General features: G+C 38.7%; 1 protein-coding gene across 1 annotated transcript in view; it reads left to right on the top strand.

The window, feature by feature from the left end:
• LOC141910134 (uncharacterized) overlaps positions 1–23,617 on the top strand; it is a 239,496-nt gene that overhangs the window by 132,200 nt on the left and 83,679 nt on the right. The gene's annotated exons all lie outside the window — the stretch shown is intronic.

The following is a 23,617-nucleotide window of genomic DNA, read 5'->3' as shown; positions in this document are numbered from 1 at the left end:
CGCCCCCGGCCGCCACTCGTTCGTCAGACAGAGTCCGGGGACGGCTGTTTGAAGGAGATCTGACGGAGGTAAGAATCTGAATTTATTTTCATATTTTATTCAGGATATCAGTTGAAGTTCAGCAAATAAATTACCCATATGTCTACAGTTAGCCACTAATTCAACAAAAACCTGTTAACGGAAAAGAAGTTATAAATTTCCGTTTGCGGGTAAAACCCCATAGTCGAAAACCTTCGGGTTATTGATCTATATCTGCTTAAGACCAATGGTTGTACACACGAGTGCGAAAACTTATCGCTCAAACTTTGATTGTATCCATGGTAACGCGTACAGTATACTATGCGTGACTTACCGTTTCCTATCACTGGAATACAATACTGTTTTTGACCATGAGCGCCATCTGCGGCGGTCATAGCGGACTGACTGGTGATTGGCTGAAATGCTCGTCTACCGTGGTGACGATTATTCGGTGTTACACGTGCAGCAGACACGTCTCTGAATATCTAACATATCACATATTTCCCGACAACATTTGATTTTGTTGTAACTCATCGGAAAAATGTGTTTATGAGTTGATTTTTTGTCGAAATTTTGTTCCGCAAATAATTGGCTGTGTACGTCAAGAAGGCGGCTGATATTTGTATCGTGTGACCTCTCGGCCCGGTAATAAGCCGACACACATACATCAGCATCCTCCCCCGGCAGGGATTCGAACCTGATGGCATCGAGATTGCCACGGCAAGAAACCCTGCCATAATCGACCGTGTGCGCAGATACATGCGCAGTTCAGATGATGTGATTTTTAGCCAATCAGAAATCCGGTTTTATTTTATCCCGGGTTTTCCCATTTATAGTTCTTCCTTGAAATTTGCCTCAACGATTATACAACGAGCAATCTGATTGGTGCCGCCAGTTTTCGTTCGGAAAGCTGCGCATGTACCTGCGCAGTCGGTCTACTGATGCAGGGGTTCGTGCCGTGGCTGAGTGTAGCGATGCCATCAGGTTCGAGTCCCTGTAGAGGGAGGATGATACACCAGATGCTTATTCCGTTGTATTGGATATAAACGCTGGCGTGCTCGTGATTTCAAGCAATGTTCTTATTCACCAAAAATATCATGTTTTGTTCGAGTCTGGATTTAACGGATGACACGTTCAAACAGAACTACGAAATCAATTCCAGAAGTCGTTTTATATTGAAACGGTCCCCGAAGTCCCTGGTCTAATGGATACTTTTTCAAAAAAGTAACGAGAACTCTGATGGCTTTACATATCAGATTTCTATAAGCGTCACTCGTAGCTATACCTAAACGCCACCTTGTGGCACGATATCCTAACTACATATAGGTGTTTATTTGCTGAATCGCTGGTTTTCTCATTCTGATTTTTTATACTCGTGTTTGATTTTATACTAAACAAATTTTTCACTTTTTCTCTTTACAGACACGACCACCGCCAAAAAAAACTAGAACAAAAAGGAAAAGAAAAGTTGCGGTCGTCGTGGCTCCGCAGGGAGGAGGAGCAAGAGTGGTCCCGGCGGATGGTGCGGCTGACGAAGGTAATCGGGAGGAAGGGGAGGGGATAAATAGGAAGCGGCCGAGGAGGGATGGTGGTGGGGCTGGGGATGGTGCGGGTCCTGCTCCTCCTGCTCCTCCATCCGTATCTCGGGCGGTCACTCGTTCACTCGCCAAAAAGCTGGCGAGTGATCGAGTGGCCCGAGAGGTAGAGGTGGTGGCCCGACATACGGATGGAATGTGGGAGGAGCGGCTTCGTTCGGGGACAATTCCGGATTTGTTAACTGATTTAAAAAATATTCTTTCAGTGAAGGGATATTAGGTGCCTTGAACGCATGAGTCGTTCATGTGCGCCTAATATGCCTTCACTGAAAAAAAATCAACTATAACATGTACCACATATTTTTTGATTTAATTTTAGTCCAATTCCACAATTATTTCGGCTTTCAATAGTGTCTTCAATTCTTTAAAGCCCAAAGCACCTTTTTGACTCAACATCCAGTATGAAGGTGGCCGGGAATCGGGCCTGTTTTCTTCCATTTTTGTATCCCGCCCAGCATACTGGTTGTTGACTCGAAAAGGTGCTCGCTCTGGGAGCTTATCAAAGGCAGGTGATGGGAAAGGTGCCATCACACACTCTCCTTTGATAAGTTTCCTAGAGTGTCACGGGCTTTAACGGGTTGAATTCACTATAATACCAATTTTCCAAAATCAATTTAATTTCTTTCAGGCCATTCTTTTTCCATGTTTTTCTGGTACATGTTATGGTTGATTTCCATTTTCAAAAATCCGGAATTGAAGCCGTTCGAAGTCGGGGGGATGGTGGTGGGGTTGGGTTAGTGTAGGGTTCCTCTCTGATTACCTTCTTCAGCTCATCATCCGTGCAGGTGGCGCTTGCTCTTCTAGCCGGTGTTCCCTGGGGTAAATTTTAAATTAAAAAAAATAAAAATCTCATCTCATTTCATCCAATTTATTTATTTGCGGGTGCGATCCCTATCGCACCCATTCATGTCATTCATCCAAAAAAAAATTAAAAACTAAAAACAAAAAAAAAGTATAAAAACTTCAAAAATCTCATCTCATTTCATCCAATTTATTTGCGGGTGCGATTCCTATCGCACCCATTCATGTCATCCATCAAAAAAAAATTAAAAACTAAAAACAAAAAAAAAGTATAAAAACTTCAAAAATCTCATCTCATTTCATCCAATTTATTTATTTGCGGGTGCGATTCCTATCGCACCCATTCATGTCATTCATCAAAAAAATCTAAAAAATCAAAAATGAAAAAAAAATTATAAAATCTTAAAAAATCTCATCTCATTTCATCCAATTTATTTATTTGCGGGTGCGATTCCTATCGCACCCATTCATGTCATTCATCAAAAAAATCCAAAAAATCAAAAATAAAAAAAAATTATAAAATCTTAAAAAATCTCATCTCATTTCATCCAATTTATTTATTTGCGGGTGCGATTCCTATCGCACCCATTCATGTCATTCATCAAAAAAATCTTAAAAAATAAAAAATAGAAAAAAATTATAAAATCTTAAAAAATCTCATCTCATTTCATCCAATTTATTTATTTGCGGGTGCGATTCCTATCGCACCCATTCATGTCATTCATCCAAAAAAAATTAAAAACTAAAAAAATGATAAAATCTTTAAAAATCTCATCTCATCCGATTTATTTGCGGATGTGATTCCTAAATATTTAAGTTGAAAGTCTGAAAGTTCTTAATTTGCCATAAGATGCAATTGAAAGAACATCTTTAACTTCTTAAAGTTCAGGTTTGTCGTAAGATGCAATTGAAAAAAACTTGTTAAAGTTGTAAGTTTGTTGCATGATGCAATTGAAAAAAACTTGTTAAAGTTGTAAGTTTGTTGCATGATGCAATTGAAAGAACTTGTTAAAGATCTCAAACTGTCTATGATGCATTTGAAAATAGAACTTCTTAAAGTTCTAAAACTGTCATTAGATGCATTTTTGAAAAAAGAACTTGTTAAAGTGCTCAAACTGTCTATGATGCATTTGAAAAAGAACTTGGTAAAGTTCTTAAACTGTCTAAGATGCATTTGAAAAAAGAACTTGTTGAAGTTCTCAATCTGTCATAAGATGCAATTGAAAGAACTTGGTAAAGTTCTTAAACTCTCTAAGATGCATTTGAAAAAAGAACTTGTTAAAGTTCTCAATCTGTCATAAGATGCAATTGAAAGAACTTGGTAAAGTTCTTAAACTCTCTAAGATGCATTTGAAAAAAGAACTTGTTTAAGTTCTCAATCTGTCATAAGATGCAATTGAAAGAACTTGTTAAAGTTCTTGGTTTGTTGTAAGATTAACGCACTGCAAAATTAAAATATAAAATAATTGATAAATAATGATTAATAAAAATTGAACTTTGGTCACATATTGGTCGCCGTTATGTATGTTTTTGAAGAACTCTACAACGACTCGTCAAACAACGGCTCCTCATCGGAAATCAACAGCTCCTCATCAAAAATCAACAGCTCCTCGTCACACTACAGCTCCTCATCGGAAATCAACAGCTCCTCGTCACACTACAGCTCCTCATCGGAAATCAACAGCTCCTCATCGGAAATCAACAGCTCCTCATCGGAAATCAACAGCTCCTCGTCACACTACAGCTCCTCATCGGAAATCAACAGCTCCTCATCGGAAATCAACAGCTCCTCGTCAGACAACAGCTCCGCATCGGAAATCAACAGCTCCTCATCGGAAATCAACAGCTCCTCGTCACACTACAGCTCCGCATCGGAAATCAACAGCTCATCAAAAATCAACAGCTCCTCGTCACACAACAGCTCCTCGTCACACAACAGCTCCTCGTCACACAACAGCTCCTCGTCACTCAACAGCTCCACGTCACACAACAGCTCCTCATCGGAAATCAACAGCTCCTCGTCACACTACAGCTTGTTAAACATCAACAACTCCTTGTCAACAGCTCCTCACTGTCATCCATCAACAGCTCCTTGTTAAACATCAACAGCTTCTCATCAGATCGAATCAATGCAAATCAGGTAATTATGCTGTTACTGTATGAAATTACTTATTTTACATATTTGTTATAACGATTGAATGAATTTACTTCGACATTATTATTCATTTGTCATTTTCTTTGTCGTTTCAGTTTTATATTTACGCAGATCGTTGTGTGTAATCGCAACTATCGAAATACATCTCACATATAACAAAGAATAACCATGTGGCGCAGGCTCGGTTTTGTTAATGCTGCTCAGAGACTGCCAAATATCAACTCTCAAAATGCTGCTCAGAGACTGCCAAATATCAACTCTCAAAATGCTGCTCCGAGACTGCCAAATATCAACTCTCAAAATGCTGCTACAAAAACAGCTTTTAGCTGGTGAAAACCTACACCCCATTGGTGTTAAACGAGATCAATTGTTTCCACCTTGAATCAATTGCATATCTATTGGTATATACATCAAATTCAATCAAAATATTCTAGGAATATAACTGTTGCAAGGAAAGTTAGGATTCACTATCGTTGATATAAAGAGATTATTAGTAATTATGAATTTCAAGGGTTTAAAAGCGATTTAAAAATCTTGAAAGACGCTCGGTCTCACTAGAGACTCTCATCTTGAAAATTGCTCATCCTCTTAATATTGATTAGGTGATCTATAATTTGGTAAATGCTGCTGTTGGAAAGATGCCAGAAGAAAGTTGATTCATGCACATCTTCACTTCACGTATTTATTGCACAAGGCGCCGACTTGCACCTGCACTACACCATTCACACTTCACCACTTCTGCATCTTTAGCACCATTCACAGCTCACCACTGCTGCATCTTTATCAATTAATTCTGGCATCTGTTTGAAAATTAGTTTCAACATCAGATCTCAAACTGAAGAATCGATGTAATGAATCTTGAACTGAAACATCAAGGTATTGAATCTCGAATTAAAACATTGAGGTATTGAATCTCGAACTGAATCATCGAGGTATTGAATCTCGAACTGAAACATCGAGGTATTGAATCTCGAACTGAAACATCGAGGTATTGAATCTCGAACTGAAATATCGAGGTATTGAATCTCGAACTAAAACATTGAGGTATTGAATCTCGAACTAAAACATCGAGGTATTGAATCTCGAACTGAATCATCAAGGTATTGAATCTCGAACTGAAATATTGAGGTATTGAATCTCGAACTGAATCATCGAGGTATTGAATCTCGAACTGAAACATCAACGGTATTGAATCTCGATTTCAAAGGTTTACTGGAAGACATATTTGATGTTGTATTCATCATAGATTGTTTAGTGTTTTCTGGCAAATGCGGGCCATTTCAGATGATCAGATAATTTCCATGGTGGAAAATCTATCTTGTGAAAGAGTCATGGAAATGAAAAATATCTTACCGGTTATGTAGATGTAAAGTTAGGAACCTTGCAACAGTTATTCCACCTGAGGATAATTTGATATAAGATGAATCAGTTATTGAATCATTTAAATGAAGCCAAATATAGTGAAAAACCTTAGTACAAATTTGTCTCAAATTACAAGTGAAAGGACTTATCACAGTTCTAATCGACTGTAGGTGCGTTCAGAAGAACTTCTTAACAGTGAAAAAACTTGACTAAAAATCAAGAATCGACCCTGTTCATTGTTAAACGTATCATGCGCTTATCATGTCGTATCATGGGAGTCTCGAGAGTTATATCTCAACAATATGAATTCTGAACTTAAGCGGCGTTATGCTATTCACGACTCTTATGTATTGTAAGGACGCGCATGGGCTTATCAGTCCATCATACGCGCAGCCTCTGTGGGCTTATCAGTCCATCATACGCGCAGCCTCTGTGGGCTTATCAGTCCATCATACACGCAGCCCCAGTGGGCTTACCAATCCATCATACGTGCAGCCACCTTGCGCTTACCAGTCTATCATATTCGCAGCCCCAGTGGGCTTATCAATCCATCATACGCGCAGCCCCCTTGGGCTTATCAATGAGAAACATTCAGACATAGTAACCGTTTTACTCGTGCTTTTCAACGACACCGTCTTATCACTCTGTAGAACGGCGATCGCAGCGTGAAATTTGTAATCGTATTTCTCCGCTGAATTTGAATATTTGATACGCGACGCGCGTGATTGAAGCTTTGTTTATGTTCGTGCTTGCCGCGATGAATTGTCATAAATATATCCTCCGTACAGGAGGACCATGAAAAGGTTTGAAGGGATCCCTAGTTAGCGCTTGTCCAGGTTTGGCTCTGGACCCGCTTGTTCGACTAGGCATCTTGTTGGAAATTTTGTCGACTGAAACTTCCGTAACTTTCGTTTTAGACCTCGCTGCTCGAAGAGCCGTTGCTGCGTCGGTTACTGTCATGCTTCGGCACAATTTCGATCTCTTCTGCCGCAGATGTTGACAGTGTCGTACCACAGTAGTATCGTTTGAGCTGTTCAACGTCTCATTGCTTTTAAGTAGCCATCTTAAATTCAAATAGTTTCGGACTATTGAGGTCCTCATCAGCTCTCTGAGTCTTCATTCAACTGGAGTTACTGCCATCATTCACTCTGCATTGGTTATAATCGATTTGCCAGTGTTTAATATAGAAGTGTCTGACTTGACATCTTGATTATTAGAATTAAAACCTTTTTTTCTATTAATCTAAAGAAATTAGATGTTGGTTAAAAAAGAGTGAATAATTGTTCGTAAGAAAAATGAAAATCGAAAATCATGTAAGAAAAAAATATAGATGTAAGAAAAAAAGTATATTGTAAAAAAAGTATATTGTATCAACGAAACGACAGGAAGACGACAGAACCAGCGACAACATCAGAGGAAGCAGTAACCAGTTATTTATCAGCTCTGTTAATTACTGAAACGAAATCCACAACTCGGAAACCAACCACACTCAACTCTAGAATTGTTCATACAACTGTCAACATGGAGTTCATCTCACAAGCAAATTAGGTATTTATCTCATGATTTTGCATAAAATGATAATTTTGCATTTTTACATTTAAGCTTAAATGAGTTTAAAATCATGTTTCATTTGTTGTTTATTTTGTCTTTTCAGCTTTCAATTTGCCGAGATCAGTCGTCAGAAAACTGTTACAATGGAAACTAAGAAAACAAAGACTTGATTTGGCAAAGATTTAAGTAATCCTGCGAAAAGATTATTCATGAATTATTCATACAACTGTCAACATGGAGTTCATCTCACAAGCAAATTAGGTATTTATCTCATGATTTTGCATAAAATGCTAATTTAGCATTTTTACATTTAAGTTTAAATGAGTTTAAAATCATGTTTCATTTGTTGTTTATTTTGTCTTTTCAGCTTTCAATTTGCTGAGATCAGTCATCGGAAAACTGTTACAATGGAAACTAAGAAAACAAAGACTTGATTCGGCAAACATTGAAGAAATCCTGCGAAAAGATTATTCATGAATTGTTCATACAACTGTCAACATGGAATCCATCGCACAAGCAAATAAGGTAATTGTCTTATGATTTTGCATAAAATGATAATTTTGCATTTTTACATTTAAGTTTAAATGAGTTTAAAATCATGTTTCATTTGTTGTTTATTTTGTCTTTTCAGTTTTCAATTTGCCGAGATCAGTCGTCAGAAAACTGTTACAATGGAAACTAAGAAAACAAAGACTTGATTTGGCAAAGATTGAAGAAATCCTGCGAAAAGATTATTCATGAATTGTTCATACAACTGTCAACATGGAATCCATCGCACAAGCAAATAAGGTAATTGTCTTATGATTTTGCATAAAATGATAATTTTGCATTTTTACATTTAAGTTTAAATGAGTTTAAAATCATGTTTCATTTGTTGTTTATTTGTCTTTCCAGCTTTCAATTTGCCGATATCAGTCGTCAGAAAACTGTTACAATGGAAACTAAGAAAACAAAGACTTGATTTGGCAAAGATTTAAGTAATCCTGCGAAAAGATTATTCATGAATTATTCATACAACTGTCAACATGGAGTTCATCTCACAAGCAAATTAGGTAATTATCTCATGGTTTTGCATGAAATGCTAAATTTACTTGTAAGTTTTCTTACAAATAAGTTGACTATGAAATCTTTATTTATTTATTGTTTATTTTCTCTTTTCAGTTTTCAATTTGCTGCGATAACAATAAACGGGATCAGCTTAATATCTTTGATATTATAACTGGATCAACTGAGGACCGCAATTAAACGATAAACCAGACCAATGTTATTCATTGTTGCTGACTGCAATAATTTAATAAGCCGGACCAGTGTAATTCAGTGTCGAGAACCGCAATTAGATGATGAACCGGACCAGTGTAATTCAGTGTCGAGAACCGCAATTAGATGATGAACCGGACCAGTGTAATTCAGTGTCGAAAACCGCAGTTAAACGATGAACCGGACCAGTGTAATTCAGTGTCGAGAACCGCAATTAAACGATGAACCGGACCAGTGTAATTCAGTGTCGAGAACCGCAATTAAACGATGAACCGGACCAGTGTAATTCAGTGTCGAGAACCGCAATTAGATGATGAACCGGACCAGTGTAATTCAGTGTCGAAAACCGCAGTTAAACGATGAACCGGACCAGTGTAATTCAGTGTCGAGAACCGCAATTAAACGATGAACCGGACCAGTGTAATTCAGTGTCGAGAACCGCAATTAAACGATGAACCGGACCAGTGTAATTCAGTGTTGAGAACCGCAATTTCATAATGATTGGAAGTTGTAATAGTGTTGTGTAATCGTGTAATGGATCAAGTGGAAGGAGTTTAAAGGTGTTGAAACTGTTTAAGTATAATTCGTGACTTTCGTTCGTTCGCATCCAACAGAATCAACAAAGACTAGAAAAAAAGACTAAAAAAATGATTGAATGTAAATGAATTGAGTTTAGGTTGTAATGAGAAAATAATGAGATGCATGTAATTCATGATTAATGGATGAAAAATAGAAAATATTGAAGTTAACAAAATTTATAGGATTTTATGTTGTGTTTAGACTCGTCTACAGGAAATCTCTGATCAAGTTTGACAGTTATAATTCATTAATGTTGAACTCTGTCAGAGATTTTTAAGAATTTAAGGTGATTCACAAGTATAAATCTGATGTTTTAATCTCTGGTTTTCAGAGATTAAATCAAAAGGTTTTACTTCTGGATCACTTTAGGTTTAGGTAAGTTAAAAATGATTAAAGGGTGGAAAAACTTGATTCAAATTATTTGAATCAAGTTTTCCAATCATAATCTGCGATCAAGTTTGGCAGTTATAATTCATAACTGTTGAACTTAATCCACGATTATTAAGAACTGTTTTAAGGTGATTCACAAGTGTAAATCTGATGTTTTAATCTCTGGGTTTCAGAGATTGAATCAATAGGTTTTTACTTCTGGATCATTTTAGGTTTAGGTAAGTTACAAGTGGTTCCTATTGTGTTCTGTCAAGACTGATTAAAAGGTGGAAAAACTTGATTCAAATTAATAATTTGAATCAAGTTTTCCAATGATAATCTCTGATCAGGTTCAACAGTTATAATTCATAACTGTTGAACTTGATCCACAAGAACTGTTTTAGGGTGATTCAGAAGTGTGAATCTGATGTTTTAATCTCTGGGTTTCAGATATTAAATCAATAGGTTTTTACTTCTGGGTCACTTTGGGTTTAGGTAAGTTAAAAATGGTTCCTATTGTAATCTGTTAAACTGATTAAAGGGTGGAAAAACTTGATTCAAATTAATAATTTGAATCAAGTTTTCCAATGATAATCTCTGATCAGGTTCAACAGTTATAATTCATAACTGTTGAACTTAATCCACAATTATTAAGAACTGTTTTAAGGTGATTCACAAGTATAAATCTGATGTTTTAATCTCTGGGTTTCAGAGATTAAATCAATAGGTTTAACTTCTGGATCACTTTAGGTTTAGGTAAGGTAAAAATGGTTCCTATTGTGTTCTGTTAAAACCGATTAAAAGGTGGAAAAACTTGATTCAAATTAATAATCTGGATCAAGTTTTCCAATGATAATCCGCGATCAGGTTCAGCAGTTATAATTCATAACTATTGAACTTGATCCACAAGAACTGTTATAAGGTGATTCACAAGTATAAATCTGATGTTTTAATCTCTGGGTTTCAGATATTAAATCAATAGGTTTTAACTTCTGGGTCACTTTGGGTTTAAGTAATTCCTAAATTTGTTGTAATTCATGAATTGGTAGAATTTCTGTTTTTAGGTGACATGTTCAATTGATCAGTGCAGTAATTTGTTTCTGTGCATAAGTTGAATTGATTTATGTTAAATATAAAAAACAATGGTTTATTGTAAAGAATGTCATTTCTGATAAATTTCAATTCTTATTTGTGTGACAAAACCTCAGAGTGAAAAAATGTTGTAAAAGGTTCTTGAATAAATGATTGTTGAATTTCATAAATATTTTGTTTTTGATGAAGGGATTTTTCAGGTTCTGGATTTTAAGAATTTGATTTCAGCACACAGTTCCTCTGCAGTGGTCCTCTAGTTTAAGAAAGATGACATACTCATTCCTTGTGACATGCCTTTTCTTCACAATATCTTTGACAGATGAACCACACTCATTTCATGAGGATTACAAAGTGATTTGAGGAAATTAAGGTTGATACTATCGACCTTTTTTCTAAATGACAGTGGGATATCAGGAATTTAAGTTGGCTTTTTAATGAACGCTCCTTTTACTTTACTCAATATCTAGGACCTCTATAATTCTCTAACCCTCATTCTGTGATTGGCCATCCTCGCTTGCCAGGGCCAACTTCGGTTATCGGTGTTAGTCGAACTAAGTGAAACCGAATGTCAGTTAGTCGTAACTATAGTCCGGAATGGTTCGGAAATTAAGCGCATTCGGTTATTACTTACGACCAGCTAGTCAACTAGATACGAAAACCGAATTTGGCCTAGGTTGCTGGGGCTCCGGTAACGCTCCCGAAGTTACTTGAACAGCTTTGGCTTAGCTTAGTGAGTTCAATTTGAACCACTTTGGACATAGCTTTCTGATGTCAGTCTGGGGTTCGGTGGTTTATGAGATAATTAATGATTCAATAGCACATCGTGAAAAGTTCGACAATTCGGCTCAACTCTGGAGAAGAAATCAAGCTTTTTACTTGCTACAGGTTTTTTCCCCGAGGGAGACAGATCGTCCGACTATACGTCCGGATCCGCCTTTATATGCCTGATTCCGATTCTGCTCATTTGCATATATTTTCAAGATGGCGGCTATTGATCGATCGTAAATAAATAACCAACTTTTTGGACCAAATCAGCGATTTCTAAAGTTCAATTTGAGATTTCTGAACACAATGGCAACTGTAAGTGAAAAAAGTCTCATTTATTTGTTACTGTTTGTTTTTTCAAATCTACTCGAAAATAGAATTTAAAGCCGTTCAAATGTGTTATTCGAGCAAATTCAATTCAAATATAAACTCTCGTACCCTTACTCTCGACGGACTGCTGTGTGAAGATCGTGGAAGTCGATCTGTCCACCAAGAGATACATAAAAAATGAGAATCTGTGAAGAGCGAAACTAAAACAGAATAGATAGGTTAATCTATAAATCCACCTTATGAAGCTGCCCATATTTTGAATTTATTTACTGTTCATATTTAGCGCCATTCTTGCGAGATTATCAACAACCTGGTAGTAAAATCCAAGCCAGTTAACGAGCCCCAGTGAATTGCCTCCCACCAAAGCTCACGCCAACACAACCCCTTCATTGGTGCATTGCATCGCCCACGATTTCTTGGGCGGACAGGTTAACGCTCAGCGCCCACCAGTCTATATATCTAGCCAATCAGAAGCATTGTTTTTACGTTTGCTCTTTAAGTACCATGCATCTGTTTGGCCTAATATATAGACTGGTGGGCATTAAGCGGGAACCTGTCGAAATCGTGGGCAATGCAATAGACCAATACACGGTTTGCGGCCGGGTTTGGGTTGACGTGAGCTTCAGCGGGCAGCAATCAAACACTGGCAAGTGAGGAGGGGTCGGGGAAGCGAGGTCAAATAGCTGGGGCGGGTGTAGATGTGGTTTAGTTTCATGATTGAAATATTGAATCAATTTCACCCCCTGAATTGTGAGTAAAACACGTCTGATACCCGAGTGTTCCAATGGGCAGCAATCAAACGCTATTGATTTTAGGTATAGCAGAGTCACGAGAACGTTACAGGAAACGTGCGGTTATCATAAATGTTTCCAAATGCCACGTTGAACATGTCTGATATCCGAGTGTTCCCTGTATCACAATTCTAGCTAATTCTCTTTCTTTTGAATTGATGATAACCTGAATGAAACCACTGAATGAACCACTGAATGAACCAAGGTTCTTCTGATTCATTCAATTGTCTATAACTGATGTATGTGATGTGTGAATAGTCTACAATCAACAGATGTGAAATCAAATTATATTCTCTGTTTCAGGTGTCATGTCACGTACTATCATCGCGGCTTGAAATACTATTCGGGCAACGGTGGAGCATTTTTAGGAGCAGCGTGTAATGCCAGAGCAGTAGGAGCATCATAGGAGCAGCAAAATCAGCATCATAGGAGCAGCAAGAGCAGCATCATAGGAGCAGCAAAATCAGCATCATATGAGTAACAAGAGCAGCATCATAGGAGTAACAAGAGCAGCATCACAAGCATAGCAGAGAAACAAGATAAGTAGATTTGTATTCACATAGAAAATAGAAAAGCTGTAGAATGTTTTCTATTGTAAAAATGTTTTAGGCCTACGACACAATCTGATTTGTGTCAGATTGTTACTGTAGAAGTTTCACTCATTGTTTCAGTCTAATTGAAATATAACTGATGTACATGTAACATTGACTGTGTAACACTGCAGTCATTTGTTAACTTATTCCTCCTCAATTGGAAGGAATGTTTGTTCTTTCATCTTCATAAGCAATAAGAATCATTGCCATCCGTGTAACTATAGCTCGTAACATTTCTACTTATCTAATCCTAGAGGGAATGTGTAGTATGAGGTTTGGGTATGGAATGGGGCAGGGTATGGTGTAGTTGACAGTTAGGGTAGGATAGGGTAATGTGATACAGTAAGGTCAGTTGGACGATGCTGGGTTATTTGATGTGGTTGTATAAGATGATGAGTTTAATATAGAACTGTTTGGGGGTAAGTGGTGTATGTGGTAGTGTACGGTGTGTATGTTCAGGAGGGTGTATGATGATAACGGATTGAAAGGTTGCTGGTAGAGGGCGGTACCATAGTGATGCTGGTTTGGTTTATGTAGGGTAGGGGCTGGTGTACAGGGTTAAGGAGTAAGGCATGGTCGGAGTGATGGTAGAGAAAAAGTGTGGTTAATGTGGGAAAGGGTATTTCAGTCCACTTGGGCTTTAAGTCCCAGCGGGCTGTTGCGTTCACTTTTCATCCGTTGTCAATCTGTCTGCAAACGGAATACAGTTATTTGAGAAAGTTTTAAATTTTTCATAATGCGTATGATATTGAATTGTCAGATTGTCAAGAATTTCACAGTTGGCATGGTGTCCATGGACCCTTAGTTTTGAAATTTGGGTGAATTTGGTAGAATTCTGATGATTGGTTGAAAGGACTTCACTGACGATGTAAGCTCAGACGTTGAAGCTGTCACTGTGGACAGTGAATCTATTTCTGATTTGTCTGGATGTGATGGCACAGGTGGTGGTAGGACAGGACAAGGTTTATGTTGGCAGCTAATGGGATTTAGGGCACGTGCTTCGGTCTGGTGGATCTATTATTTTTACTATTGGTCACTCGGCAGACCATCCTGCAAAGTGGAACTGAATTTTGAAAGCTCATAATTTAGCCAAGTAACGACTGATAGATTTGATGCGCAGAGACGCAAAAAACCAAGAGTGTAAAATACAGTTCAGCAAAGCAAATATGAAATCAATTTATATCTGTAACAAACAGCTTCATTTGACATTGAAAATTGAGATGATTGATTGATTTTGTTAAACATCACCAGATGGTGCAATGAACAGGTTTATTATGTTGATTATCGACCCGATAGTTTGTCATCACTTTGACGGTTTTTTACATCGTTTTTGGATATTTTTGAAATCGATTCAAATACAGAACTTAATGAGCGAAGATCGTCTGACCAATCCTGCCGGTCCTGTGAGTTTATATACTGAGTCTATAGCCTGGTGCTGTTGAGTCTATAGCCTGGTGCTTGTTGTATCACAGGTCGTTTGATGCATTATTTACAATATCACACGTAACATTTTCGACTATTGTTACCTTTTTGATAAACTAAGTGAGATATTTGGGTATTAAAGGATTTCACAAGTTGGAGCCAGCGATTTTGGCTTTTCAATAGATTCTGACGAAAGCTATTGTTGACAAGATGAGAAAATTGAGACAAATTACAGGGACACATTTCTGAAATAAATAGCTATAAAGATTCATCTATTTAAAGTTCATGAGTAGTTGGAGTTGGATTTGGAGTTCGAGTTGGAGTGACACAGGTATTTTATTCAATACAAGCGCGTGTGGAATAGCCTATCATTTTGAGTGATTGGTATTTTTGAAATTGGTTTCACTCAAAATACATGTATACTGAAAATACTCACTTGTATTTGTATTTTCTTAAGCAGACACATATTTCAAATTTCGATATTTAAATGTTTCTAAGCCCGTATAGACAGCCTGTCCTGTTGACTGCACAGGTCTTATTAGAAAATATATGCATATTCAGCAGTTCTGTTGCGCTTCGAAGTAACCGTGTTATGTGTATAAGACAAATTAGATATAAAAACACTGGTCAAGTGGACTATTGATCTACTGGTTAGCACGTTTGCTTTCTATGAACGAGACCTGGGTTTGATCCCCGGTGAGTGCGCGTTATTTCAATGTCACCTCTTAATCGTTACATCTCCGTAGATGGATACGATACAAGGGTAAACAAAAACATTATTTAGGTTCCTGCCAGGTTTCAGTATCGTACCTAGCCTTACCTTCTCGACCTCCTTCCCGCGCTAGCTATTCCAAAATCTCTTCATGAGATACATCGAGAATGATGCAATTGAAGATTGAATTCATCGATTCATTGAGGAATTGAAACTTGTTTCATGGAACAAATGGCACACATGATTTAACAATGAGCAGTGATATGATTCTGATTGACTATAGTAAACTGTTGCCCTACTACTGGTTTTAAAAGCACTGATTGAGATGGATTTAAACCCAGTTCAATTACTATATTTCCTATATATACACTTACTGCTGGGTGGTACTGGTACATAGCCAGGAGAGATAGCCATAAGAAAAAGAAAGAAAATGAAGAACATGAAGAGTGGGGGGTTTAGTCCAGTGGTCTATTCCTACCTCGACTCAAAAAGAAAAGAAAAAAATATATAAAGAGTGGGGTCCGAGAGCAATTCGAAGGTTTAGTCCACTGTCTGCCTAGCGGGTAGGCAGTGGTCTATTCCTACCTCGACTCAAGAAAAGGTGAGCTTAAAGCCACCAAGCACAAAAGTGGGGTCCAGAGGAAAGTCCCCTGCTGGCCTAGAGAGCGGGCAGTGGTCTATACCTACCTCATGTGCTTAAAAATGTTCACAAAAAATGGCTAGTGTGGGAGAAAGATAGTGTGAGAGAGAGGAGGCGGTGAGTTTCAAGTACCACTGGGTGTTTAGTGATAAATATAAGAAATATTTTTACAGTAAACCTTGAATTTACAAACTGAATTTATTGTGGGTTCAGAGTCTATTTCTCGACGGTTTGCTGTTTCCAAGCTGGTAGTAGGGTAAAAACTATTCTATCTGAGATTTGGGCCCAGTGTTATTGACTGAGAATCAAAGTTAAAACCATGGTTATAACTGAATAATTTCAAAATTTTCCCAGGGACTATTTTACTGTTCCACAACTATGAAACCCATCCCTGAAGATTTGTTGTCATTTGCTTCATGAATCATTCACTTGTTAAAATGTGACACACATTCAAAATACTGTTACTGATTTATCATTGTTTTGATGGTGTCTTAATGTTCAATATCTTCCAGGTATCGTCTCCTAGTATTTCATGGAATGGAGGAGTAGTTTGAGTGAACGGGAGGCATGGAGAGATAGGACTAAAATATCTAACTTGTTTTAGCTTTAGTTTGAGATCATCTGATTGATTTTAGTCTATAATTCTTTATGTCTGTTCTTCCTATAGATTTTATCTCAAATGAATCACATTCATAGCTTATTCCAGATCATCTGATTCTGGTGGTATTTACATCCTCGACTACTTTTCAACTAGTAGTTCATTATAGGCCTTAGACATCACATCCATAGCTCCTTCCACTACTCATGAATGTACAATCCAATCCTATCCGATGATGCTATCTATAATGAAATGTGTCAAAGTAGATGTCGATATATTTTCATCCTCGGGTAAATCGTGAAAATCTGGCTGTTTTCAATCGAAAGCCAGTAATTATTATCTTACGCGGTAATGATGGAAAATTCGAAATGTGAATAGCTGTAAGGTATAAGGGATTGATTTGAAAGGATTAGAGACATTGAGATGTCTAAAGGGAGGCACTACTATCACTCATCGTACCTCAACTGTCCTAGCCCCACCCCAACATCTGTGCAGATATCTGAACAAAATCATCCTCACCTCAACAACACCAAAATACCCTTCCTCACATTACCCACACTTTTCCTCTCCCATCACTCCGACCATGCCTTACCCTATCCTTAACCCTGTACACCAGCCCCTACCCTACATAAACTATATCGGCATCACAATGGTACCGCCCTCTACCAGCAACCTTTCAATCCATCATCATACACCTCCCTAACTATACATCGTACACTACCACATACATCAACCTCGACCAGTTCTATATTAAACTCATCATCGAATCCAACCACATCAAACAACCCAGCATCATCCAACCTGACCTGACCTTACCACAATGTCCTATCCTCCACTAACATGTCAATCACACCATGCCCTACCCCATTCCATACCCAAACGCCATAATACTCATTCCTTCTATGAGTGAATAAGTAGAAATGTTACAATGTTGTAGTTGCACGGATGAGAATGATTCTTATCGCTAATGAAGATGAGAGAACAAACATTCTTCCAACTGAGGAGGAATAAGTGAATAAATGACAGCAGTGTTACACAGTCAATGTTACATGTACATCAGTTATATCTCTATTAAACTGAAACAATGAGTGAAACTTCTACAGTTACAATCTGACATAAATCAGACTGTGTCATAAAACATTTTTACATTAGCCACTCGTGAGTCTCACGAGTGTCTAATGTAAAAATGTTTTTTGACTCAGCATGAGTGCAGGATAGAAATCATCTTTAAATCTTGAGAAATAATTGGAATATAAGCAATGTCTGTTTTCACATTTCAGTTGTTGATATTGCCTGAACTAAGCGCTAATCCACAGCCAAGACCTATAAGCTGACTCCAGATCTGGTGAGCATGTATGCGGTGAAATTGGATAAAATCATGAGATTTACTAGATATTTCAATCGTGGAATTTTACCTTTACAGCCTTCAGCCCAGGGTTAAACTATCCAAGTGCTGCAGAATCTACCCCCAGTGAGACACTGTCTGGTGAACTCAACATCCAAGTGTTGCAGAATCTACTCCCAGTGAGAAACTGTCTGGTGAACTCAACATCCAAGTGCTGCAGAATCTACCCCCAGTGAGACACTGTCTGGTAAACTCAACATCCAAGTGCTGCAGAATCTACCCCCAGTGAGACACTGTCTGGTGAACTCAACATCCAAGGAGATGATCTGTGTGAGACTGATAAATTTGACATCCATGCGCTACAGAAGGTAAGCAATGATAAATTACACCTAAAAATTGCTGATATGAATTTTTTCAGAGGTTTGAATTCTCCTTGATTTTGAAAACCTCAAATTCTATAGATGTGAAGTAAAGATAACAATTTGACCAGTTGTCGATGAGAACTTTTGACTGTTTTGAGTGATTTCTGATTAAATACATGATTCAATGTGTGGTTGTCAAATGGCTCAATATTTCTAAACCTTTTTCTTATGTAATAACTGTCAAAATTCATTTGTTCAATCACGAAGTCTAGAATTGGTTTTCATTGGATTCATGAAATCCAGATTTTTTATTTGTTGATTTCTAAATGATTTAAATCGCTGATTTATTTCTAATCTCACTTTGGCAACTTATTCTGAATCAGCGACGCAAGGTGACAAAATGGTCACATTGAAATACACTGTGCTCGGTGCCTCGGGATCCGAACCCAAACCTGACCACACGTATAAATCAAATTGAATCCATTCGGGTTCTTCCTTTTCTGAGTTAAACTCGTTTCTGTCTTTGCGAGACGGCGGGAAGAAAAATAGTGGTGGCGGTAAGGGGGGTGGTAGCCCTTAAAGTGAATATGCTCGGTGACAGGGATGGCGAAAGGCCACCCGGGGAGGACGATAGCATGAGGGCATCGGACGCTCCTTTACTGAACCGCGGACTCTGGGAGTATCGTGTGTATGATCACTTACTCGATAAGGTAGTCATGTGCATCAAGAGATACGGACATTTCTATCCTAGCCTCAGTTGTCTGCGGGGACGCACCTTAAAACAGTTTGAAAAAATCACCTCGAACATGTTTAAGCATAATTCACGGGCGCAAAAAAAGAGTAAACAGAAAGAAAGAAAGAAAGAAAGAGGTGTCGGTCGTCTTTATAAACCACTAGGGGCGAGTTTAGCTTAGACGAGGAATTTGGCATCTTAGAAATATATTCGAAATTCCTAGGTTTTAATGGACAAATCAGCTGGTGAAATAATTGAGTATTTTATGTGATTCAATTCTAAATAGCAGCCTCATCATGTAATGTATTTCGTGGAAATGAACTCAAACATGCGAGCTGGACTGTCACACTTTGAAATACATGTATCATTTGACACAAGAGATTCAGGAACAAATAATTCCTGATTTGAAGCACATGTTTTTACCACAAAGCAGTTAAACCTTACTCTGTCTACTGTATGAATATATTCTAACATGTATTTCTTTTCATTATTTTTCTATCATTCACGCTGAGATCATCTACTCCCAGTGAGACGCTGTCTGGTGAACTCAACATCCAAGTGCTGCAGAATCTACTCCCAGTGAGACACTGTCTGGTGAACTCAACATCCAAGTGCTGCAGAATCTACCCCCAGTGAGACACTGTCTGGTGAACTCAACATCCAAGTGCTGCAGAATCTACCCCCAGTGAGACACTGTCTGGTGAACTCAACATCCAAGTGCTGCAGAATCTACCCCCAGTGAGACACTGTCTGGTGAACTCAACATCCAAGTGCTGCAGAATCTACCCCCAGTGAGACACTGTCTGGTGAACTCAACATCCAAGTGCTGCAGAATCTACCCCCAGTGAGACACTGTCTGGTGAACTCAACATCCAAGTGCTGCAGAATCTACCCCCAGTGAGACACTGTCTGGTGAACTCAACATCCAAGTGCTGCAGAATCTACCCCCAGTGAGACACTGTCTGGTGAACTCAACATCCAAGTGCTGCAGGATCTACCTCCAGTGAGAAACTGTCTGGTGAACTCAACATCCAAGTGCTGCAGAATCTACCCCCAGTGAGACACTGTCTGGTAAACTCAACATCCAAGTGCTGCAGAATCTACCCCCAGTGAGACACTGTCTGGTGAACTCAACATCCAAGGAGATGATCTGTGTGAGACTGATAAATTTGACATCCATGCGCTACAGAAGGTAAGCAATGATAAATTACACCTAAAAATTGCTGATATGAATTTTTTCAGAGGTTTGAATTCTCCTTGATTTTGAAAACCTCAAATTCTATAGATGTGAAGTAAAGATAACAATTTGACCAGTTGTCGATGAGAACTTTTGACTGTTTTGAGTGATTTCTGATTAAATACATGATTCAATGTGTGGTTGTCAAATGGCTCAATATTTCTAAACCTTTTTCTTATGTAATAACTGTCAAAATTCATTTGTTCAATCACGAAGTCTAGAATTGGTTTTCATTGGATTCATGAAATCCAGATTTTTTATTTGTTGATTTCTAAATGATTTAAATCGCTGATTTATTTCTAATCTCACTTTGGCAACTTATTCTGAATCAGCGACGCAAGGTGACAAAATGGTCACATTGAAATACACTGTGCTCGGTGCCTCGGGATCCGAACCCAAACCTGACCACACGTATAAATCAAATTGAATCCATTCGGGTTCTTCCTTTTCTGAGTTAAACTCGTTTCTGTCTTTGCGAGACGGCGGGAAGAAAAATAGTGGTGGCGGTAAGGGGGGTGGTAGCCCTTAAAGTGAATATGCTCGGTGACAGGGATGGCGAAAGGCCACCCGGGGAGGACGATAGCATGAGGGCATCGGACGCTCCTTTACTGAACCGCGGACTCTGGGAGTATCGTGTGTATGATCACTTACTCGATAAGGTAGTCATGTGCATCAAGAGATACGGACATTTCTATCCTAGCCTCAGTTGTCTGCGGGGACGCACCTTAAAACAGTTTGAAAAAATCACCTCGAACATGTTTAAGCATAATTCACGGGCGCAAAAAAAGAGTAAACAGAAAGAAAGAAAGAAAGAAAGAGGTGTCGGTCGTCTTTATAAACCACTAGGGGCGAGTTTAGCTTAGACGAGGAATTTGGCATCTTAGAAATATATTCGAAATTCCTAGGTTTTAATGGACAAATCAGCTGGTGAAATAATTGAGTATTTTATGTGATTCAATTCTAAATAGCAGCCTCATCATGTAATGTATTTCGTGGAAATGAACTCAAACATGCGAGCTGGACTGTCACACTTTGAAATACATGTATCATTTGACACAAGAGATTCAGGAACAAATAATTCCTGATTTGAAGCACATGTTTTTACCACAAAGCAGTTAAACCTTACTCTGTCTACTGTATGAATATATTCTAACATGTATTTCTTTTCATTATTTTTCTATCATTCACGCTGAGATCATCTACTCCCAGTGAGACGCTGTCTGGTGAACTCAACATCCAAGTGCTGCAGAATCTACTCCCAGTGAGACACTGTCTGGTGAACTCAACATCCAAGTGCTGCAGAATCTACCCCCAGTGAGACACTGTCTGGTGAACTCAACATCCAAGTGCTGCAGAATCTACCCCCAGTGAGACACTGTCTGGTGAACTCAACATCCAAGTGCTGCAGAATCTACCCCCAGTGAGACACTGTCTGGTGAACTCAACATCCAAGTGCTGCAGAATCTACCCCCAGTGAGACACTGTCTGGTGAACTCAACATCCAAGTGCTGCAGAATCTACCCCCAGTGAGACACTGTCTGGTGAACTCAACATCCAAGTGCTGCAGGATCTACCTCCAGTGAGACACTGTTTGGTGAACTCAACATCCTCCAAGCTCTGCAGAATCTACCCCCTGTGAGAAGCTGTCTGGTGAACTCATCGGTATCACACTGCAAATGACATTGAAATGAGAATATTCTATTAAACTGCCATTGTGTCAATTTGTATATGTGATGACTCAACCATCTTGCATTTATCCCCTCTCCCTCTCCCCACCTCAACTGATCCCCCTCCCCACCTCAACTGATCCCCCTCCCCACCTCAAGTCATCCCCCTCCCCACCTCAACTCATCCCCTCAACCAAAACTTCTCATGTCCTCTTGTCTTTAATCATCCGCCACGTGTCTTCAATCCTATCAATTACAGCCACCTTTTGATTTCTTCTAAACCTAACATAAATAAGTACTAATTATCCTTTAACCTAACTAAACCTTTACAGTTAAAAGGTGGTTGTTATAGATAGTTATTTTGGACCATAGGCTTAATCAATTTTGCGGGACCAGAAAATCGGTTAGTTATAAGCGATAGTACGTTTTATGAAGTGTGGAATTTATCAAATTTTCTTACTTGGGACAAAATTCTATATATTTGTTGAAATCCGATGAATCGTTGTATCTGAGTTTGTATTTATTTGTATAAATGTTATATATGTATTATTTGTAGTAATCTGTGATGCTGCTAAACCTGTTGGAATAATTCCACCAGATGATGAAATTCTTGTATCAATTTTATGTACATCAATAAATATATGTATTATCGTGTTGTTTGTTTATCGTGGGATCCGTGGTGAGTTTCAATCACTGCGATTCCCAGCCGCAGACTTTCTGATTTCAATTAAACACTTTCAAACCACTCTTCCATCGCAAAAACCCGTTTCAAGTTTTAGCTTTGGACAGGTTTTAGAAAACGATGAAAAGAGTTTGCACGTGTTTTCTGTAAGTCCCAACCCTCGGTTATTGCTGTCGTTTGTTCCGGTCCCACGTCCAAACTATCCAATGTCATATGGACTGGTTCCGGTGTATCGGTGGCGAACTGCGGGTTCGGACTACGTAGACAAAAGATTCCGTTTCCACTTCACGGGTCATCCTCGCTTGCCAGGGGTTCGTATCGCTTACCGAACTCGCTTTCGCAAACCCCCAACACGAGCGCTGATTGGTCGGACACCTCGTGTCATTGAGTCTGGGGAATGGCTTGAGCTTAGTGAGTTCGAAGCCCTTGGCCGGTGAGTGAAGATCCTTTGCGGTTTCAGGCCAGTTGGAAACGGATTTGGTTAGACTGGTTGCCGGTCTTCGCCCTCTAGCCTCGGTTATCTGAGGCGTTTTTACGAGCATCCGATTTTTGCGATCGATCGTAGGAACGCATTTACGAGCACCGATTTTTGCGATCGATTTCACGATCGGCGTTTTTACGAACACGATTTTTCGATCGATTTTTGAAATCGACCAACTCGCTCGGCGAGCGATTTGATTTCCAAGATGGCGGCACCGGGTAGTTCAAAACCATACATTTTTTTTCCTCAACGTCGCCATATTTATGTCATGTGATTAGCCAAATCCATCGTCATTTTTACGAACGTTCGATTCGATCGTACGATCGGAGCAAATCGTTCACGAAATCGATCGCAAAGATCGGATGCTCGTAAAGCGCCTCTGAGTTAGTAGACTAAGGTCGAACTAAATGAAACCGAATGTCGGAACTATATTCCGGAAATAGTTCGAAAATCAAGCACATTAGTTGCGACCACTAGTCG

Source organism: Tubulanus polymorphus, chromosome 8, assembly GCF_964204645.1.
Source record: "Tubulanus polymorphus chromosome 8, tnTubPoly1.2, whole genome shotgun sequence".
Lineage (NCBI taxonomy): Eukaryota > Metazoa > Nemertea > Palaeonemertea > Tubulaniformes > Tubulanidae > Tubulanus > Tubulanus polymorphus.
This window is presented reverse-complemented; position numbering and strand designations above follow the sequence as displayed.